We start from the raw sequence: 22,814 nt of genomic DNA on the forward strand, positions 1-22,814 counted from the left end.
ATTTCATGACTACAGATGTAATTTAATTTTCATTAACCAGTTAATGTATTTGACATTAATAAACATAATCTGTGCCCATAGTAATAGATAAATTGAATAAATTAGCCAACTCTACCTTTGTATCATGGTAAAATTACCATCAAGTTTTTGTGACACAGAAGTAATTTCATTATGGTTTGAAAGTAATTTTATTGTGGCATTGAAGTCATGGAAAAACTTGCTATATGTTTTTCATATTAGATACCAGCAGTAGTTTCACAACAAAAGTTTGAAGTTTGCCAAGCATGTCGACAAAGAGTGTTTATTCTGGAGAGGCTGATTGTGGATGGAAAACTGTACCATAGAACTTGTTTCAAGTGCACTAAATGTGGGGCTCTCCTGAAACCTGGAGCATATGTAGAAGGAGATAACACTGGGACATATGAATGTGCCATCTGCCCAGAAGAGGAAGTTTTACAATCTCAGTCTGAGCACAAACCGAACAACGAAAAAATTTCACTTATAACAGAAGAGGAAGTTCCACCTGTAAAACCAGAACGGGAAAAGTACAAAATAGCAACTCATTCAGCAATTGTTCGCCAACAATATTTGACCTCTAATCTTAAAGATGGAGAGAAAGACGATTCTCTCTGTTGGTCCTCAGGAGAAAAAGATACAAAAAATAGTATTTTTAAAGAAGGTAATGAATTAGTAAACAGTGTAAGTAGGAGTCTGAGTGAACCAACCTCAGTTACTACAGAAAACATTTCATCGACTGTAGAAAATGACGTTAATGTGTCTGAATTGCCTGTAGCTGAAGATAAAGTACCTACTGAGACATCTCTGGTTTGTGTAGTTGGTGACCAGGAAACAAGTGCTGTGTCAGAAGAAAGCAACAGAAATGAAAATAGTAAATCAGAAATGTCAAATGGAAACAATCACAATAACGAAAGGGACCTAAAAAGATCTCAAAGAGAGGTATTGACGAACCTTTCTATATCCTCAAGTATAACAGTAGCAGATGATACAGTTAATGAGACCACTGATGTTTTAGCAGTAAGTGGTACAAATAAAGTTGGTGATGTAAAACCTGAAGATAGTGTGTCAGAGCAAGATACTGGTGAGTCATCTGTACTAAGTAATGATATCACAGCAACAGTGAGTGCAGGTAGTGATATAGTAACATCAAACGGAGTTTACAATGAAAGTTACTTGAAGAGATCCAAAGGAGAAGATTCTGTTACAAAGGAAGATCAAAGGAGTGTTGATTCACAGGAGCAGGTAGTTAGGAGCAAATCAGAACCATTTGTTTACAAATCCCTTTTGCAAAACGACAGTTCTACTCATCAATTGGAATTGAACTACCAGTTATTAGCTCCTCGGTTTATGGTTTATCAAATAAAATTGGTTCCCTGTCTGTAGATACTTACAAAAGTCCTTTAACATTTTCTTCCCAGCTGAATTTAAATCTAAACCAGTTGGTCACAAGTTCTGGTACCACAAGTCAAGACATTGGTGATGCTTCTACTGTTGATGACAATACCAACAGTCCAGAAGTTGTTGAAACTGGAGCCGAGAAACATGCTGTTTCCTGTGAATTTGATTTAATGGATGAACAAAAAGATGACAGAATTTCTAGTAGTTTGGATACATCTCTTGTACATTCTTGTGAGGAAGGATCAACGGATCAAGTTTCCAGTGTGTTGGATGTGAAAACGCAACCTCTAGAGGAGAGGAATATGACGGATCAAACTTCAAATGTGATGGAAGTAGGAAAATCACCACATGATGAAGTTGAGATTGTAACATCTCAGAGTGTGAGTAGTGTTTTGAATATAGAAGATGTACCTTCTGATGAGATAAAAACATTAAATCTAACTACTGATGTGTCAATAACAGCAAAATCACCTACTGGTGAGGCAGATACCTCAGTGAATCAAACATCCAATGTTTTGGATGTAACACAACTACCATCTGGTGAGATGTGTATGAACAGAAACGAAATTAATGATGAGCTGAGAGAAGGAGAAATAAGTTATAAAGAAGTAAAATTATTAAAAGATGATATTGCAGAATACCCTGATGATTTGAACCCATTTGGTGATGATGAAGAGACTTCAGAAGATGAGAGTGAGGAGTACCCAGAATCTTTAAACCCATTTGAAAGTTCTGAAGATGAAGACGACGAATATCGCAAAGCACAGACGCTCCCCCTTCAGAGGACAGAAGTTTATCATGAAGATTACGATCGTAGTCTTAATCCATTTGGAAGTACAGATGAAAGTGAAACAGAGGAAGCCACTGAGCCCATAATCTCGTCACCTGAGACCTATTGGCAAATGATCAAGAAGCAGCAGAACCTAAGAGAAAGAGACAAAGGTTCCACTGTTGCAGGTCCTGTGAAGGCCACAACAATAACTCATAAGAAGAGAAAGGCACCGAGCCCACCAGTAAATAAAGATGTCAATAAATATAGTGGAGTTTCTGGCTTCCAATGCTCAACACAAAACTTGTCTGTAAAGGTGGATGATACCGAAAGCTCGGCTCTAAGTCCTGTTAAACTGGCTGAAAATCCAGATTCAAATACCAGTCTTATTATTAAAACCACACAGGTTCCAGATATTACTCAAATTAAACCAGCTACACCTTCACCTCTCTCCAAGAAAAGAGCTGCTCCAAAGCCTCCTGCCAGTCCTCAGACTCCTAGTAAGTCAGAAGGCATGCATCCTAACAAAATGAAAGGCCCTACCACAAGTGAAGCACAAAAGGAGAAAGACAATGGAGAAATTAAGTTACAACCAGAAGAAACACAAAATGAGAAAGAAAATAAAGAAACTAGTCCATCAGCAGAAAACAAGACTGTGGGTTATTTGAAGAAGAAGAAGCGTCCTGCTCCACCTGTACCAATTCCTCCAAGAAGACAGGTATTGTTAAATTTGTTTTATTCATTCCAAGCATGCAGATTAATATTGAGGGGTACCTAAAGAAGAAAAGTCTACTTGAGTTGTAGGGTATCATATTTTTTTGTCTAGTTGATTTGCATCATTCATAATACTTATTTTTATGAGATAAATATATTGAGCCAGAACTGTTGCATGTATAAGTTTGTAATATTTGTTGAGTTAGTGGTTGGAAGTCATAGTTCAAGATACTGCAGGTTTAGCTTTGATTTGTCTACTTCTGAAACTAAAATAATTTTGTTTAGATTCGCAAGATTCCACTGGAAGAGATTCAATCAGAAATGAAAAACATAGAGCAACAGCAAGAGGAGTTGGAAGAGATTGGACGTGAGCTCGAGATGAAAATCAGGGATCTAAACACAGGTTTGTACATCTTAGAAACTGTCATACACTTTTCATAGTTATCAATTAATAAAACACAGGTTTATACATCTTAGGAAGTGTCACACACTTTTCATAGTTATCAATTAATACTTTTAAAAACATTTTTTTATGTAACATGCTTCCCAAGCAGGAAGAAAGTCACAACCATATAAACCATGAAAACATGTAAGCTTTAGTATTTGAATTCAAACAAGGAATTGTAGAACCAGCACTGGATAATTTTGTATTTCGTAACCCTGATAAAGACAATGGTATGATAATAATGAATGAGGAAGGCCATATAGAAAGAAATTTAACAATTACTATGATAATATTAAATTTATGAAAGTAAAAACCGATTATACAGCTTTATGAGAAAGGAGCATCTACAATATCATATTAAAAATTATTAATCTAGGGTTAATATCTGTAATGATTGATAATGAAATGAAACCAGAAGGTTTCTATAATTGAATATTCTTTGAATATGTAATACACATAAAACATATTGACTTTTTTACTCATGACCTGTCATCTTTTCAGTTGGTTTGTTTTAGAGGTGTTTATAACCTTGAGTTTTCCAAAAATGTTTCCAAGGTTTTTGACAAGCCAGTCTACACTGCTATATTTGACAGTGTTATTAAATATAATTTAAAGTGAAGTAACTGAATAATCTAATTTGTCAATGTGCCAAATGTTATTTGCAGTATAAAACGTTTTTATAAACTGCTGGAATTTGCCACTATATATTCTAATTCCTTTTTTAGTGGTTGTCATTATGAAGAAATATATGGACTATCTGTGATAGTAAAAGGGTTTGTCTGTGGTAGTAAAAGGGTTAATCTGTGTTTATTAAATCTATTTTTAAGTTAACATCAGAAATTTTGATAGACAAGCATCTTGAACAGTTTAAACCTCCACAGTACAGAAGACGACAAGTGTCCTAAACAGTTTAAACCTCCACAGTACAGAAGACGACAAGTGTCCTGAACAGTTTAAACCTCTACAGTACAGAAGACGACAAGCATCTTGAACAGTTAAAACCTCCACAGTACAGAAGACGACAAGTGTCTTGAACAGTTTAAACCTCCACAGTACAGAAGAAGACAAGCGTCTTGAACAGTTAAAACCTCCACAGTACAGAAGAAGACAAGCGTCTTGAACAGTTAAAACCTCCACAGTACAGAAGACGACAAGCGTCTTGAACAGTTAAAACCTCCACAGTACAGAAGACGACAAGCGTCCTGAACAGTTTAAACCTCCACAGTACAGAAGACGACAAGCGTCCTGAACAGTTTAAACCTCCACAGTACAGAAGACGACAAGCGTCTTGAACAGTTAAAACCTCCACAGTACAGAAGACGACAAGCGTCTTGAACAGTTAAAACCTCCACAGTACAGAAGACGACAAGTGTCCTGAACAGTTTAAACCTCCACAGTACAGAAAAGGACAAGTGTCCTGAACAGTTTAAACCTCCACAGTACAGAAGACGACAAGTGTCCTGAACAGTTTAAACCTCCACAGTACAGAAGACGACAAGTATCCTGAACAGTTTAAACCTCCACAGTACAGAAGACGACAAGCATCTTGAACAGTTTAAACCTCTAGAGTACAGAAGACGACAAGTGTCTTGAACAGTTTAAACCTCCACAGTACAGAAGACGACAAGTGTCCTGAACAGTTTAAACCTCCACAGTACAGAAGACGACAAGTGTCCTGAACAGTTTAAACCTCCACAGTACAGAAGACGATAAGCGTCTTGAACAGTTTAAACCTCTAGAGTACAGAAGACGACAAGCATCTTGAACAGTTTAAACCTGTACAGTACAGAAGACGACAAGCATCTTGAACAGTTAAAACCTCCACAGTACAGAAGACGACAAGTGTCCTGAACAATTAAAACCTCCACAGTACAGAAGATGACAAGTGTCCTGAACAGTTAAAACCTCCACAGTACAGAAGATGACAAGGGTCCTGAATAGTTAAAACCTCCACAGTACAGAAGACGACAAGCGTCTTGAACAGTTTAAACCTCCACAGTACAGAAGACGACAAGCGTCCTGAACAGTTTAAACCTCCACAGTACAGAAGACAAGTGTCCTGAACAGTTTAAACCTCCACAGTACAGAAGACGACAAGCGTCTTGAACAGTTAAAACCTCCACAGTACAGAAGACGACAAGCGTCTTGAACAGTTAAAACCTCCACAGTACAGAAGACGACAAGCGTCTTGAACCGTTAAAACCTCCACAGTACAGAAGACGACAAGCGTCTTGAACAGTTTAAACCTCCACAGTACAGAAGACGACAAGCGTCCTGAACAGTTTAAACCTCCACAGTACAGAAGACGACAAGCGTCTTGAACAGTTAAAACCTCCACAGTACAGAAGACGACAAGCGTCTTGAACAGTTAAAACCTCCACAGTACAGAAGACGACAAGTGTCCTGAACAGTTTAAACCTCCACAGTACAGAAGACGACAAGCGTCTTGAACAGTTAAAACCTCCACAGTACAGAAAAGGACAAGTGTCCTGAACAGTTTAAACCTCCACAGTACAGAAGACGACAAGTGTCCTGAACAGTTTAAACCTCCACAGTACAGAAGACGACAAGTGTCCTGAACAGTTTAAACCTCCACAGTACAGAAGACGACAAGTGTCCTGAACAGTTTAAACCTCCACAGTACAGAAGACGACAAGCGTCTTGAACAGTTTAAACCTCTAGAGTACAGAAGACGACAAGTGTCTTGAACAGTTTAAACCTCCACAGTACAGAAGACGACAAGTGTCCTGAACAGTTTAAACCTCCACAGTACAGAAGAAGACAAGCGTCTTGAACAGTTAAAACCTCCACAGTACAGAAGACAACAAGCGTCTTGAACAGTTAAAACCTCCACAGTACAGAAGACGACAAGCGTCTTGAACAGTTAAAACCTCCACAGTACAGAAGACGACAAGCGTCCTGAACAGTTTAAACCTCCACAGTACAGAAGACGACAAGCGTCCTGAACAGTTTAAACCTCCACAGTACAGAAGACGACAAGCGTCTTGAACAGTTAAAACCTCCACAGTACAGAAGACGACAAGCGTCTTGAACAGTTAAAACCTCCACAGTACAGAAGACGACAAGTGTCCTGAACAGTTTAAACCTCCACAGTACAGAAGACGACAAGTGTCTTGAACAGTTAAAACCTCCACAGTACAGAAAAGGACAAGTGTCCTGAACAGTTAAAACCTCCACAGTACAGAAAAGGACAAGTGTCCTGAACAGTTTAAACCTCCACAGTACAGAAGACGACAAGTGTCCTGAACAGTTTAAATCTCCACAGTACAGAAGATGACAAGTGTCCTGAACAGTTAAAACCTCCACAGTACAGAAGAGGACAAGTGTCCTGAACAGTTAAAACCTCCACAGTACAGAAGATGACAAGTGTCCTGAACAGTTAAAACCTCCACAGTACAGAAGATGACAAGTTTCCTGAACAGTTAAAACCTCCACAGTACAGAAGATGACAAGTGTCCTCAACAGTTTAAACCTCCACAGTACAGAAAAGGACAAGTGTCTTGAACAGTTAAAACCTCCACAGTACAGAAGACGACAAGCGTCTTGAACAGTTAAAACCTCCACCATACAGAAGACGACAAGTGTCCTGAACAGTTAAAACCTCCACAGTACAGAAGATGACAAGTGTCCTGAACAGTTTAAACCTCCACAGTACAGAAGACGACAAGTGTCCTGAACAGTTTAAACCTGTACAGTACAGAAGACGACAAGTGTCTTGAACAGTTTAAACCTGTACAGTACAGAAGACGACAAGCGTCCTGAACAGTTTAAACCTGTACAGTACAGAAGACGACAAGCGTCTTGAACAGTTAAAACCTCCACAGTACAGAAAAGGACAAGTGTCCTGAACAGTTTAAACCTCCACAGTACAGAAGACGACAAGTGTCTTGAACAGTTAAAACCTGTACAGTACAGAAGACGACAAGTGTCTTGAACAGTTAAAACCTGTACAGTACAGAAGATGACAAGTGTTCTGAACAGTTTAAACCTGTACAGTACAGAAAATGACAAGTGTCCTGAACAGTTTAAACCTGTACAGTACAGAAGACGACAAGCATCTTGAACAGTTTAAACCTCCACAGTACAGAAGATGACAAGTGTCTTGAACAGTTTAAAACTCCACAGTACAGAAGACGACAAGCATCTTGAACAGTTTAAACCTCCACAGTACAGAAGATGACAAGTGTCTTGAACAGTTTAAAACTCCACAGTACAGAAGACGACAAGTGTCCTGAACAGTTTAAAACTCCACAGTACAGAAGACGACAAGTGTCCTGAACAGTTTAAACCTGTACAGTACAGAAGACGACAAGTGTCCTGAACAGTTTAAACCTGTACAGTACAGAAGACGACAAGTGTCCTGAACAGTTTAAACCTGTACAGTACAGAAGTCGACAAGTGTTCTGAACAGTTTAAACCTGTACAGTACAGAAGATGACAAGTGTCCTGAACAGTTTAAACCTGTACAGTACAGAAGATGACAAGTGTCTTGAACAGTTTAAATCTGTACAGTACAGAAGACGACAAGCGTCTTGAACAGTTTAAACCTCCACAGTACAGAAGACGACAAGCGTCCTGAACAGTTTAAACCTCCACAGTACAGAAGACGACAAGCGTCTTGAACAGTTAAAACCTCCACAGTACAGAAGATGACAAGTGTCCTCAACAGTTTAAACCTCCACAGTACAGAAAAGGACAAGTGTCTTGAACAGTTAAAACCTCCACAGTACAGAAGACGACAAGCGTCTTGAACAGTTAAAACCTCCACAGTACAGAAGACGACAAGCGTCTTGAACAGTTAAAACCTCCACCATACAGAAGACGACAAGTGTCCTGAACAGTTAAAACCTCCACAGTACAGAAGATGACAAGTGTCCTGAACAGTTTAAACCTCCACAGTACAGAAGACGACAAGTGTCCTGAACAGTTTAAACCTGTACAGTACAGAAGACGACAAGTGTCTTGAACAGTTTAAACCTGTACAGTACAGAAGACGACAAGCGTCCTGAACAGTTTAAACCTGTACAGTACAGAAGACGACAAGCGTCTTGAACAGTTAAAACCTCCACAGTACAGAAAAGGACAAGTGTCCTGAACAGTTTAAACCTCCACAGTACAGAAGACGACAAGTGTCTTGAACAGTTAAAACCTGTACAGTACAGAAGACGACAAGTGTCTTGAACAGTTAAAACCTGTACAGTACAGAAGATGACAAGTGTTCTGAACAGTTTAAACCTGTACAGTACAGAAAATGACAAGTGTCCTGAACAGTTTAAACCTGTACAGTACAGAAGACGACAAGCATCTTGAACAGTTTAAACCTCCACAGTACAGAAGATGACAAGTGTCTTGAACAGTTTAAAACTCCACAGTACAGAAGACGACAAGCATCTTGAACAGTTTAAACCTCCACAGTACAGAAGATGACAAGTGTCTTGAACAGTTTAAAACTCCACAGTACAGAAGACGACAAGTGTCCTGAACAGTTTAAAACTCCACAGTACAGAAGACGACAAGTGTCCTGAACAGGTTAAACCTGTACAGTACAGAAGACGACAAGTGTCCTGAACAGTTTAAACCTGTACAGTACAGAAGACGACAAGTGTCCTGAACAGTTTAAACCTGTACAGTACAGAAGTCGACAAGTGTTCTGAACAGTTTAAACCTGTACAGTACAGAAGATGACAAGTGTCCTGAACAGTTTAAACCTGTACAGTACAGAAGATGACAAGTGTCTTGAACAGTTTAAACCTGTACAGTACAGAAGACGACAAGCGTCTTGAACAGTTTAAACCTCCACAGTACAGAAGACGACAAGCGTCCTGAACAGTTTAAACCTCCACAGTACAGAAGACGACAAGCGTCTTGAACAGTTAAAACCTCCACAGTACAGAAGACGACAAGCGTCTTGAACAGTTAAAACCTCCACAGTACAGAAGACGACAAGTGTCCTGAACAGTTTAAACCTCCACAGTACAGAAGACGACAAGCGTCTTGAACAGTTAAAACCTCCACAGTACAGAAAAGGACAAGTGTCCTGAACAGTTTAAACCTCCACAGTACAGAGACGACAAGTGTCCTGAACAGTTTAAACCTCCACAGTACAGAAGACGACAAGTGTCCTGAACAGTTTAAACCTCCACAGTACAGAAGACGACAAGCGTCTTGAACAGTTTAAACCTCTAGAGTACAGAAGACGACAAGTGTCTTGAACAGTTTAAACCTCCACAGTACAGAAGACGACAAGTGTCCTGAACAGTTTAAACCTCCACAGTACAGAAGAAGACAAGCGTCTTGAACAGTTAAAACCTCCACAGTACAGAAGACGACAAGCGTCTTGAACAGTTAAAACCTCCACAGTACAGAAGACGACAAGCGTCTTGAACAGTTAAAACCTCCACAGTACAGAAGACGACAAGCGTCTTGAACAGTTAAAACCTCCACAGTACAGAAGACGACAAGCGTCCTGAACAGTTTAAACCTCCACAGTACAGAAGACGACAAGCGTCCTGAACAGTTTAAACCTCCACAGTACAGAAGACGACAAGCGTCCTGAACAGTTTAAACCTCCACAGTACAGAAGACGACAAGCGTCTTGAACAGTTAAAATTTCCACAGTACAGAAGACGAGAAGCGTCTTGAACAGTTAAAACCTCCACAGTACAGAAGACGACAAGTGTCCTGAACAGTTTAAACCTCCACAGTACAGAAGACGACAAGCGTCTTGAACAGTTAAAACCTCCACAGTACAGAAAAGGACAAGTGTCCTGAACAGTTTAAACCTCCACAGTACAGAAGACGACAAGTGTCCTGAACAGTTTAAACCTCCACAGTACAGAAGATGACAAGTGTCCTGAACAGTTTAAACCTCCACAGTACAGAAAACGACAAGTGTCCTGAACAGTTAAAACCTCCACAGTACAGAAGATGACAAGTGTCCTGAACAGTTAAAACCTCCACAGTACAGAAGATGACAAGTGTCCTCAACAGTTTAAACCTCCACAGTACAGAAAAGGACAAGTGTCCTGAACAGTTTAAACCTCCACAGTACAGAAAAGGACAAGCGTCCTGAACAGTTTAAACCTCCACAGTACAGAAGACGACAAGCGTCTTGAACAGTTAAAACCTCCACAGTACAGAAGACGACAAGCGTCCTGAACAGTTTAAACCTCCACAGTACAGAAGACGACAAGCGTCCTGAACAGTTTAAACCTCCACAGTACAGAAGACGACAAGCGTCTTGAACAGTTAAAACCTCCACAGTACAGAAGACGACAAGCGTCTTGAACAGTTAAAACCTCCACAGTACAGAAGACGACAAGCGTCTTGAACAGTTAAAACCTCCACAGTACAGAAGACGACAAGTGTCCTGAACAGTTTAAACCTCCACAGTACAGAAAAGGACAAGTGTCCTGAACAGTTTAAACCTCCACAGTACAGAAGACGACAAGTGTCCTGAACAGTTTAAACCTCCACAGTACAGAAGACGACAAGCATCTTGAACAGTTAAAACCTCCACAGTACAGAAGACGACAAGTGTCTTGAACAGTTTAAACCTCCACAGTACAGAAGAAGACAAGCGTCTTGAACAGTTAAAACCTCCACAGTACAGAAGAAGACAAGCGTCTTGAACAGTTAAAACCTCCACAGTACAGAAGACGACAAGCGTCTTGAACAGTTAAAACCTCCACAGTACAGAAGACGACAAGCGTCCTGAACAGTTTAAACCTCCACAGTACAGAAGACGACAAGCGTCCTGAACAGTTTAAACCTCCACAGTACAGAAGACGACAAGCGTCTTGAACAGTTAAAACCTCCACAGTACAGAAGAAGACAAGCGTCTTGAACAGTTAAAACCTCCACAGTACAGAAGAAGACAAGCATCTTGAACAGTTTAAACCTCTAGAGTACAGAAGACGACAAGTGTCTTGAACAGTTTAAACCTCCACAGTACAGAAGACGACAAGTGTCTTGAACAGTTTAAACCTCCACAGTACAGAAGACGACAAGTGTCCTGAACAGTTTAAACCTCCACAGTACAGAAGACGACAAGTGTCCTGAACAGTTTAAACCTCCACAGTACAGAAGACGATAAGCGTCTTGAACAGTTTAAACCTCTAGAGTACAGAAGACGACAAGCATCTTGAACAGTTTAAACCTGTACAGTACAGAAGACGACAAGCATCTTGAACAGTTAAAACCTCCACAGTACAGAAGACGACAAGTGTCCTGAACAATTAAAACCTCCACAGTACAGAAGATGACAAGTGTCCTGAACAGTTAAAACCTCCACAGTACAGAAGATGACAAGTGTCCTGAACAGTTAAAACCTCCACAGTACAGAAGACGACAAGCGTCTTGAACAGTTTAAACCTCCACAGTACAGAAGACGACAAGCGTCCTGAACAGTTTAAACCTCCACAGTACAGAAGACGACAAGTGTCCTGAACAGTTTAAACCTCCACAGTACAGAAGACGACAAGCGTCTTGAACAGTTAAAACCTCCACAGTACAGAAGGCGACAAGCGTCTTGAACAGTTAAAACCTCCACAGTACAGAAGGCGACAAGCGTCTTGAACAGTTAAAACCTCCACAGTACAGAAGACGACAAGCGTCTTGAACCGTTAAAACCTCCACAGTACAGAAGACGACAAGCGTCTTGAACAGTTTAAACCTCCACAGTACAGAAGACGACAAGCGTCCTGAACAGTTTAAACCTCCACAGTACAGAAGGCGACAAGCGTCTTGAACAGTTAAAACCTCCACAGTACAGAAGACGACAAGCGTCTTGAACAGTTAAAACCTCCACAGTACAGAAGACGACAAGTGTCCTGAACAGTTTAAACCTCCACAGTACAGAAGACGACAAGCGTCTTGAACAGTTAAAACCTCCACAGTACAGAAAAGGACAAGTGTCCTGAACAGTTTAAACCTCCACAGTACAGAAGACGACAAGTGTCCTGAACAGTTTAAACCTCCACAGTACAGAAGACGACAAGTGTCCTGAACAGTTTAAACCTCCACAGTACAGAAGACGACAAGTGTCCTGAACAGTTTAAACCTCCACAGTACAGAAGGCGACAAGCGTCTTGAACAGTTTAAACCTCTAGAGTACAGAAGGCGACAAGTGTCTTGAACAGTTTAAACCTCCACAGTACAGAAGACGACAAGTGTCCTGAACAGTTTAAACCTCCACAGTACAGAAGAAGACAAGCGTCTTGAACAGTTAAAACCTCCACAGTACAGAAGACAACAAGCGTCTTGAACAGTTAAAACCTCCACAGTACAGAAGACGACAAGCGTCTTGAACAGTTAAAACCTCCACAGTACAGAAGACGACAAGCGTCCTGAACAGTTTAAACCTCCACAGTACAGAAGACGACAAGCGTCCTGAACAGTTTAAACCTCCACAGTACAGAAGACGACAAGCGTCTTGAACAGTTAAAACCTCCACAGTACAGAAGACGACAAGCGTCTTGAACAGTTAAAACCTCCACAGTACAGAAGACGACAAGTGTCCTGAACAGTTTAAACCTCCACAGTACAGAAGACGACAAGCGTCTTGAACAGTTAAAACCTCCACAGTACAGAAAAGGACAAGTGTCCTGAACAGTTTAAACCTCCACAGTACAGAAGACGACAAGTGTCCTGAACAGTTTAAATCTCCACAGTACAGAAGATGACAAGTGTCCTGAACAGTTAAAACCTCCACAGTACAGAAGAGGACAAGTGTCCTGAACAGTTAAAACCTCCACAGTACAGAAGATGACAAGTGTCCTGAACAGTTAAAACCTCCACAGTACAGAAGATGACAAGTGTCCTCAACAGTTTAAACCTCCACAGTACAGAAAAGGACAAGTGTCTTGAACAGTTAAAACCTCCACAGTACAGAAGACGACAAGCGTCTTGAACAGTTAAAACCTCCACCATACAGAAGACGACAAGTGTCCTGAACAGTTAAAACCTCCACAGTACAGAAGATGACAAGTGTCCTGAACAGTTTAAACCTCCACAGTACAGAAGACGACAAGTGTCCTGAACAGTTTAAACCTGTACAGTACAGAAGACGACAAGTGTCTTGAACAGTTTAAACCTGTACAGTACAGAAGACGACAAGCGTCCTGAACAGTTTAAACCTGTACAGTACAGAAGACGACAAGCGTCTTGAACAGTTAAAACCTCCACAGTACAGAAAAGGACAAGTGTCCTGAACAGTTTAAACCTCCACAGTACAGAAGACGACAAGTGTCTTGAACAGTTAAAACCTGTACAGTACAGAAGACGACATGTGTCTTGAACAGTTAAAACCTGTACAGTACAGAAGATGACAAGTGTTCTGAACAGTTTAAACCTGTACAGTACAGAAAATGACAAGTGTCCTGAACAGTTTAAACCTGTACAGTACAGAAGACGACAAGCATCTTGAACAGTTTAAACCTCCACAGTACAGAAGACGACAAGTGTCTTGAACAGTTTAAAACTCCACAGTACAGAAGACGACAAGCATCTTGAACAGTTTAAACCTCCACAGTACAGAAGATGACAAGTGTCTTGAACAGTTTAAAACTCCACAGTACAGAAGACGACAAGTGTCCTGAACAGTTTAAACCTGTACAGTACAGAAGACGACAAGTGTCCTGAACAGTTTAAACCTGTACAGTACAGAAGACGACAAGTGTCCTGAACAGTTTAAACCTGTACAGTACAGAAGTCGACAAGTGTTCTGAACAGTTTAAACCTGTACAGTACAGAAGATGACAAGTGTCCTGAACAGTTTAAACCTGTACAGTACAGAAGATGACAAGTGTCTTGAACAGTTTAAATCTGTACAGTACAGAAGACGACAAGCGTCTTGAACAGTTTAAACCTCCACAGTACAGAAGACGACAAGCGTCCTGAACAGTTTAAACCTCCACAGTACAGAAGACGACAAGCGTCTTGAACAGTTAAAACCTGTACAGTACAGAAGACGACAAGTGTCTTGAACAGTTAAAACCTGTACAGTACAGAAGATGACAAGTGTTCTGAACAGTTTAAACCTGTACAGTACAGAAAATGACAAGTGTTCTGAACAGTTTAAACCTGTACAGTACAGAAGACGACAAGCATCTTGAACAGTTTAAACCTCCACAGTACAGAAGATGACAAGTGTCTTGAACAGTTTAAAACTCCACAGTACAGAAGACGACAAGCATCTTGAACAGTTTAAACCTCCACAGTACAGAAGATGACAAGTGTCTTGAACAGTTTAAAACTCCACAGTACAGAAGACGACAAGTGTCCTGAACAGTTTAAAACTCCACAGTACAGAAGACGACAAGTGTCCTGAACAGGTTAAACCTGTACAGTACAGAAGACGACAAGTGTCCTGAACAGTTTAAACCTGTACAGTACAGAAGACGACAAGTGTCCTGAACAGTTTAAACCTGTACAGTACAGAAGTCGACAAGTGTTCTGAACAGTTTAAACCTGTACAGTACAGAAGATGACAAGTGTCCTGAACAGTTTAAACCTGTACAGTACAGAAGATGACAAGTGTCTTGAACAGTTTAAACCTGTACAGTACAGAAGACGACAAGCGTCTTGAACAGTTTAAACCTCCACAGTACAGAAGGCGACAAGCGTCCTGAACAGTTTAAACCTCCACAGTACAGAAGGCGACAAGCGTCTTGAACAGTTAAAACCTCCACAGTACAGAGAGACGACAAGCGTCTTGAACAGTTAAAACCTCCACAGTACAGAAGGCGACAAGTGTCCTGAACAGTTTAAACCTCCACAGTACAGAAGGCGACAAGCGTCTTGAACAGTTAAAACCTCCACAGTACAGAAAAGGACAAGTGTCCTGAACAGTTTAAACCTCCACAGTACAGAAGACGACAAGTGTCCTGAACAGTTTAAACCTCCACAGTACAGAAGACGACAAGTGTCCTGAACAGTTTAAACCTCCACAGTACAGAAGACGACAAGCGTCTTGAACAGTTTAAACCTCTAGAGTACAGAAGACGACAAGTGTCTTGAACAGTTTAAACCTCCACAGTACAGAAGACGACAAGTGTCCTGAACAGTTTAAACCTCCACAGTACAGAAGAAGACAAGCGCCTTGAACAGTTAAAACCTCCACAGTACAGAAGACGACAAGCGTCTTGAACAGTTAAAACCTCCACAGTACAGAAGACGACAAGTGTCCTGAACAGTTTAAACCTCCACAGTACAGAAGACGACAAGCGTCTTGAACAGTTAAAACCTCCACAGTACAGAAAAGGACAAGTGTCCTGAACAGTTTAAACCTCCACAGTACAGAAGACGACAAGTGTCCTGAACAGTTTAAACCTCCACAGTACAGAAGATGACAAGTGTCCTGAACAGTTTAAACCTCCACAGTACAGAAAACGACAAGTGTCCTGAACAGTTAAAACCTCCACAGTACAGAAGATGACAAGTGTCCTGAACAGTTAAAACCTCCACAGTACAGAAGATGTCAAGTGTCCTCAACAGTTTAAACCTCCACAGTACAGAAAAGGACAAGTGTCCTGAACAGTTTAAACCTCCACAGTACAGAAGACGACAAGCGTCTTGAACAGTTAAAACCTCCACAGTACAGAAGACGACAAGCGTCTTGAACAGTTAAAACCTCCACCATACAGAAGACGACAAGCGTCTTGAACAGTTAAAACCTCCACCATACAGAAGACGACAAGCGTCTTGAACAGTTAAAACCTCCACAGTACAGAAGACGACAAGCGTCTTGAACAGTTAAAACCTCCACCATACAGAAGACGACAAGTGTCCTGAACAGTTAAAACCTCCACAGTACAAAAGATGACAAGTGTCCTGAACAGTTTAAACCTCCACAGTACAGAAGACGACAAGTGTCCTGAACAGTTTAAACCTGTACAGTACAGAAGACGACAAGTGTCTTGAACAGTTAAAACCTCCACAGTACAGAAGACAACAAGTGTCCTGAACAGTTAAAACCTCCACAGTGCAGAAGACAACAAGTGTCTTGAACAGTTTAAACCTGTACAGTACAGAAGATGACAAGTGTCCTGAACAGTTTAAACCTGTACAGTACAGAAAATGACAAGTGTCCTGAACAGTTTAAACCTGTACAGTACAGAAAATGACAAGTATCCTTAACAGTTTAAACCTGTACAGTACAGAAGACGACAAGTGTCCTGAACAGTTTAAACCTGTACAGTACAGAAGACGACAAGTGTCCTGAACAGTTTAAACCTGTACAGTACAGAGAGCGACAAGTGTCCTGAACAGTTTAAACCTGTACAGTACAGAAGACGACAAGTGTCCTGAACAGTTTAAACCTGTACAGTACAGAAGACGACAAGTGTCCTGAACAGTTTAAACCTGTACAGTACTGAAGACGACAAGTGTCCTGAACAGTTTAAACCTGTACAGTACAGAAGACGACAAGTGTCCTGAACAGTTTAAACCTGTACAGTACAGAAGACGACAAGTGTCTTGAACAGTTTAAACCTCCACAGTACAGAAGACGACAAGCGACCTGTGCAGTTCAAAACCTTATTATAATTTTAAAAATATGTTAACTTTAGGTTTAAAGTCAAAGAACAAGCTACATCCATGTTACAGTGTTTGGATACTAAAATAGCTCGCTTAGAAAAATGTTTGATATCTTCCACATGTAAATTGTTAAGACTAAGCAACTTGTTTATAATAATCAAACTGAGTACAAAGACTGTACTGGAAGAGGTAATTGTTTGACTCTTTTCTTTATTTAGTGTTCTATGTTTTTAAAAATTGTTTGTAAAAGTAATAGGTGTACCTACATATATAATGTAGTATCGCTGAAATATGACTTAGTCTGCTAAAATAATCCAAAACAGGTCAATTTTATACTCTTGAATATTGTAACAAGTGCATGTGTGCTTTGTCATTGTAACTTTTGTGATGTGAGCTAGCAGTGAGTGAAAGGTCAGTATGATGAAACTAATAACTGTATAAATGTATAATATCATAACATTTAGTCTATTTAGACTGAACATTTGTGTTGTAATATGTAGTTATTCTAGAAAAAAAAAGCATAATTTATATTTATTTCCTAATTTTTTATGGTGTTTACAAGATTGTTGAAATCTACCCAACACATACAGAGATTCCAATGCAGTAGTGAAAATAAGTTTATTCTTAAAAAAAAAACATTTAATAATTATATGATGGTTATAAAGATTTCACATATGAGATTTTAAACTTTTCTGATGCATAAAAGTATTTTTAAGTTTAAAATAAAAATTACTCTGCATGTTAGATAGTGAACACTGAAATAAAAAAGTTTGAAAATATCTTTATACTTGATTGAGAAACCTGATATTTTCTATATGAAAGCCTTATAATGTTTACCAATAACCTGCAAAATGTTATAAAGATTTGCTTACATCATCAAAAACTATAGTGTAATTACTGTTGTAGATACTTTCATGGATATGAGCTGGGTGTATTTCACTTGCTCTCTAATGAAAGGATTAGAGAGCACATAACAATACACATAATCAATCAATCATGGTTTACAAGACGGTTATATTCTTTGTACTGGCCAAAATTTTAGTATTCTGGAAAATATGCATCTCCCAACCTTGTATAGAGAGACATGGTTTATTGTGTGTTGATGTCAATTATTAACCCTAAATTGTTGATTATAAAAAAGGAGTATGGGCAACACTTACAGATGGTCTACTGAAGGAACTGAAACCTTGTATAGAGAGACATGGTTTATTGTGTGTTGATGTCAATTATTAACCCTAAATTGTTGATTATAAAAAAGGAGTATGGGCAACACTTACAGATGGTCTACTGAAGGAACTGAAACCTTGTATAGAGAGACATGGTTTATTGTGTGTTGATGTCAATTATTAACCCTAAATTGTTGATTATAATAAAGGAGTATGGGCAACACTTACAGATGGTCTACTGAAGGAACTGTAGATAAAAAAGGAGTATGGGGAACACTTACAGATGGTCTACTGAAGGAACTGAAGATGTGGATTTTTATAACATATACAAACTCTTTATGGACAGCAGTGTTTTTATTCTTCACATAGTATTAACGTATTATAATTATTAGTCCAAGTCAGACTAATGTCATTAGTTATTGATCTGAGTCAGACTAATGCTGTTGATTTTACAGACATATCTTGAGTAGAAATACTTGTCATACATTTGATTTTTTGCATACAATGGACTTGTATATTTTACTAAAAGCTACATTTCAGTGTAGATACACTTAGTGAATTTTGAAGTATAGTTAATGTTCCATTTTTAATATATGAAATTTTGGTTTATAAATTAGATACAAGAGAGATCTGGGTTGAAAGTTGATCAGAAATTTAAGTATTAGTATAAAATTCTATCTACATTCTCTCTGGAAATGAAAACTAAATGTTAAGTGCGTCTAATTCTACTCTGACAGAAGCTGAGCCAACCTTGGAGGAGGAAGAAAGTATCTTGGAACTGTTTGATCTGGTTAATCAGAAGAATTCTCTCTTCCGTCGTCAAGCTGAACTCATGTATCTGTATGTTTCCTTGTCTGTTGTAATAATGCAATCATTTATGCTAAATTCAAGTTATAAAGACATTTTATGTTAGGTAAATAGCAACACAGTAACTGTTGATACATTGTGTTTGTGACACTTTCATTCACTGTGTTATAGGGTTTCTGTTTTAACTTTATAATCTTATTCAGTTAAGTGTGTGTTGATTTCAAATTAATACTCTTCTCAGCTTTGATTTTATTATGTGTTTAATGCTTATTGTGTTAAGTCGTTTTATTTATCAACATTGTATTTATACATCTGTAAAATAAATGTTGAAACCAGTTAAAGTACAAACATTATGTAAAAACTACAAAGTACTTGAGATAAAATGTTTAATTACTCATACCCAAATGTTTCAGCTTACCCCTTTATCAAGGGTCTATGAATGCTACAAGTTACCAAACTAAGTTTAAATTATAGTAACTGTAAACAAAATACAGCTTCAACAATAACAGAAAAATAATGTGATACAAGTATAGTGAAACAGTTTTGAGTGTTGAGCAGAAAATAGATAAAGTGATAATAATGTTAAGATAAAGTTATAATAATGTTAAGATAAAGTGATAATAATGTTAAGATAAAGTGATAATAATGTTAAGATAAAGTGATAATAATGTTAAAATAAAGTGATAATAATGTTAAGATAAAGTGATAATAATGTTAAAATAAAGTGATAATAATGTTAAAATAAAGTGATAATAATGTTAAAATAAAGTGATAATAATGTTAAGATAAAGTGATAATAATGTTAAGATAAAGTGATGATAATATACAAAATGTTAAAGGGACCAGACAACAGTACCTGTTTATAAATTTGAATCAAAAGTGATTTCTTGTATTTTCTGTTGAGAAAACTGTCACAAGTTTTGAAAATGTGAATGTTCCAAGTTCTTTTAATGAAACAATCTTGTGTTGGATGACTGGATTCATCTATATACATGGCTGAATGCTTTCTACATGTAATGCCATAGACAGTGTTTTTTAGTGTGCACTACTTCTCTCAGTCACTTGTCTTTACAAAACACTTTTTGTTATTTACTTGTATTGTTATTAAAGGCTAAACAAGTGAGTATATCTTTCAGACTTCTACCAGGATTGTTATATTTAAACCAAATCTTCTGATCACTTGACAAAGGTAAAGAGTTAAAGGTTCAAATACGAACAACATATTTATGAAAAGTGTCTTGATGAGGTAGTTTCTTAATTTGGTATCTTGCGAGTCAAAACTGTGGAATGTGTTATTAATATAATCATTGGACAACAGTAGCTTTTAAAGTTTGATTGTGGCTTGTAAAGACAAATTGTTAAAAACATCGTCTGTGAACACAACCAATTCACAAGTGAATCCAGTCATCTAATACAAAACAACCAATTCACAAGTGAATCCAGTCATCCAATACAAAACAACCAATTCACAAGTGAATCCAGTCATCCAATACAAACTGTTTCAAAGAACACGTTCGTGCAACCGGAAATCTTGACAACAAATAAGTTATTTAAACACAGCACTGTTGATGAAACACCTTGTACAATCAAAATTTTGAAAACTTGTGACAATTCTCTTGATAGAAAATACAATAAATCACTTTTGATTCAAGTTTATTAACAGATACAGTGTATAAAGGGGTAAGTTGAAACATTGGGTGTAAGTAATTAAAAATTTTTTATACAGATTATTATAATTTTTATAGTGTTTTCTCTTCTTCAACCAGCACTGAACATTTCTTAAATAGTAATAAACTCATCTTAATAATCTTGGTGTAGTTTTGAAGTTCATCATACTAACATGAACATGTAAAGGTCTTTTCACGTATCAGTTTTATAACAAATATCTAGCATATGTTATATAATTTACCTTTCACACTGTGTTACCATTAATTAGAAAAACATTAAATTTCTTGGTCATATTTCTAATTTTGATAAATTTTCTCCAGTAAACGTTCCCAGAGACTAGAAGAAGAACAAGTGGAGCTAGAGTTCCAGATCCGGTGTCTGATGAGCAAGCCAAGTAAGTCTGTTAATACACGTGTGAGCACAGTAAGTCTGTTAATACACGTGTGAGCACAGTAAGTCTGTTAATACACGTGTGAGCACAGTAAGTCTGTTAATACACGTGTGAGCACAGTAAGTCTGTTAATACACGTGTGAGCCGAGTAAGTCTGTTAATACACGTGTGAGCCGAGTAAGTCTGTTAGTACACGTGTGAGCCGAGTAAGTCTGTTAGTACACGTGTGAGCCGAGTAAGTCTGTTAGTACACGTGTGAGCCGAGTAAGTCTGTTAGTACCGCGTGTGAGCGAGTAAGTCTGTTAGTACCGCGTGTGAGCGAGTAAGTCTGTTAGTACGCGTGTGAGCGAGTAAGTCTGTTAGTAACGCATGTGAGCGAGGTAAGTCTGTTAGTACCGCGTGTGAGCCGGGTAAGTCTGTTAGTACTGCGTGTGAGCGGTTAAGTCTGTTAGTACGCGTGTGAGCGGGTATGTCTGTTACACACGTGTGAGCCGGGTATGTCTGTTAGTACACGTGTGAGCCGGGTAAGTCGGTTAGTACACGTGCGAGCCGGGTAAGTCTGTTAGTACACGTGCGAGCCGGGTAAGTTTTTTTAATACACGTGTGAGCACAGTAACCGGTAAGAAAGTTGTTTTTAGATAATATGAATTAAAGATTCAAATCAAAGAAGGAAAACTGGATTGCACTGTGTTGGCTAACATAATGATGATGGACTGGATACCAGAACCTATATAATAAATGTATCTGGTTATTTAATCATTTAAAGATAATCCCTGTAAAAACTAGCTTTGTTTATAGATTCTAACTGTAAAACTAGTATTTGTAAATATTTTCACTCCCAGGTAGTTTTAAGAATGAAGCTGACCAGAAGCAAGAAGAAGAACTGATACAAAGGTTACTTGATGTTGTGGAACAAAGAAATGATATAGTAGACAGTATTGAAACAAACAGACGGAGGTAAGTGTTGTCACACGCAGCACCTGAATGTTACATATTCTTTAGTTTGATTTGTATAGTGTAACATGGTATTTGTGACATATTTATGATTTATTGTCCTACTTTCTTGTAACTTTGCTAAAACTTTGGTTTCAGGGAAGTATTGGAGGATCACAGTATACAAGAAGAGATGACTCAGAAGAAGTGTAAGTTTACTTATGTAATGTTGCTTGACCTACTTGTAGTAGACATTAGTCAAATACACAGGCTTTACTTTAGGTTTTTTATAATATATATACTGGAGGATCACAGTATACAAGAAGTGATGGTTCAGAAGAAGTGTAAGTTTACTTATGTAATGTTGCGTGACCTACTTGTAGTAGACATTAGTCAAATACACAGGCTTTACTTTAGGTTTTTTATAATATATATACTGGAGGATCACAGTATACAAGAAGTGATGGTTCAGAAGAAGTGTAAGTTTACATGTGGATCTGTTGTTTGACTTACTTGTAGTAAAGACATTAGTCAAATACACAGGCTTTACTTTAGGTTTTTTATAATATATATATATTGGAGGATCACAGTATACAAGAAGAGATGACTCGGAAGAAGTGTAAGTTTACATATGGATCTGTTGCTTGACTTACTTGTAGTAAAGACATTAGTCAAATACACAGGCTTTACTTTAGGTTTTTTATAATATATATATATATATCGGAGGATCACAGTATACAAGAAGAGATGACTCAGAAGAAGTGTAAGTTTACATATGGATCTGTTGCTTGACTTACTTGTAGTAAAGACATTAGTCAAATACACAGGCTTTACTTTAGGTTTTTTATAATATATATATATATATATTGGAGGATCACAGTATACAAGAAGAGATGACTCGGAAGAAGTGTAAGTTTACATATGGATCTGTTGCTTGACTTACTTGTA

At 38.3% G+C, this 22,814-nt stretch overlaps 1 pseudogene across 1 annotated transcript in view; it reads left to right on the forward strand.

Moving 5' to 3' along the window:
* LOC143224702 (uncharacterized) overlaps window positions 1–22,814 on the forward strand; it is a 40,352-nt pseudogene that overhangs the window by 15,646 nt on the left and 1,892 nt on the right. The window contains exons 6-11 of the transcript XR_013013403.1: window positions 241–2,903; window positions 3,185–3,302; window positions 18,805–18,907; window positions 20,863–20,936; window positions 21,776–21,890; window positions 22,026–22,075. The product of XR_013013403.1 is annotated as an uncharacterized LOC143224702 (transcript). The remainder of the gene's footprint in view (window positions 1–240; window positions 2,904–3,184; window positions 3,303–18,804; window positions 18,908–20,862; window positions 20,937–21,775; window positions 21,891–22,025; window positions 22,076–22,814) is intronic.

The sequence above is a fragment of the Tachypleus tridentatus genome, chromosome 9 (assembly GCF_004210375.1).
Source record: "Tachypleus tridentatus isolate NWPU-2018 chromosome 9, ASM421037v1, whole genome shotgun sequence".
Classification (NCBI taxonomy): domain Eukaryota; kingdom Metazoa; phylum Arthropoda; class Merostomata; order Xiphosura; family Limulidae; genus Tachypleus; species Tachypleus tridentatus.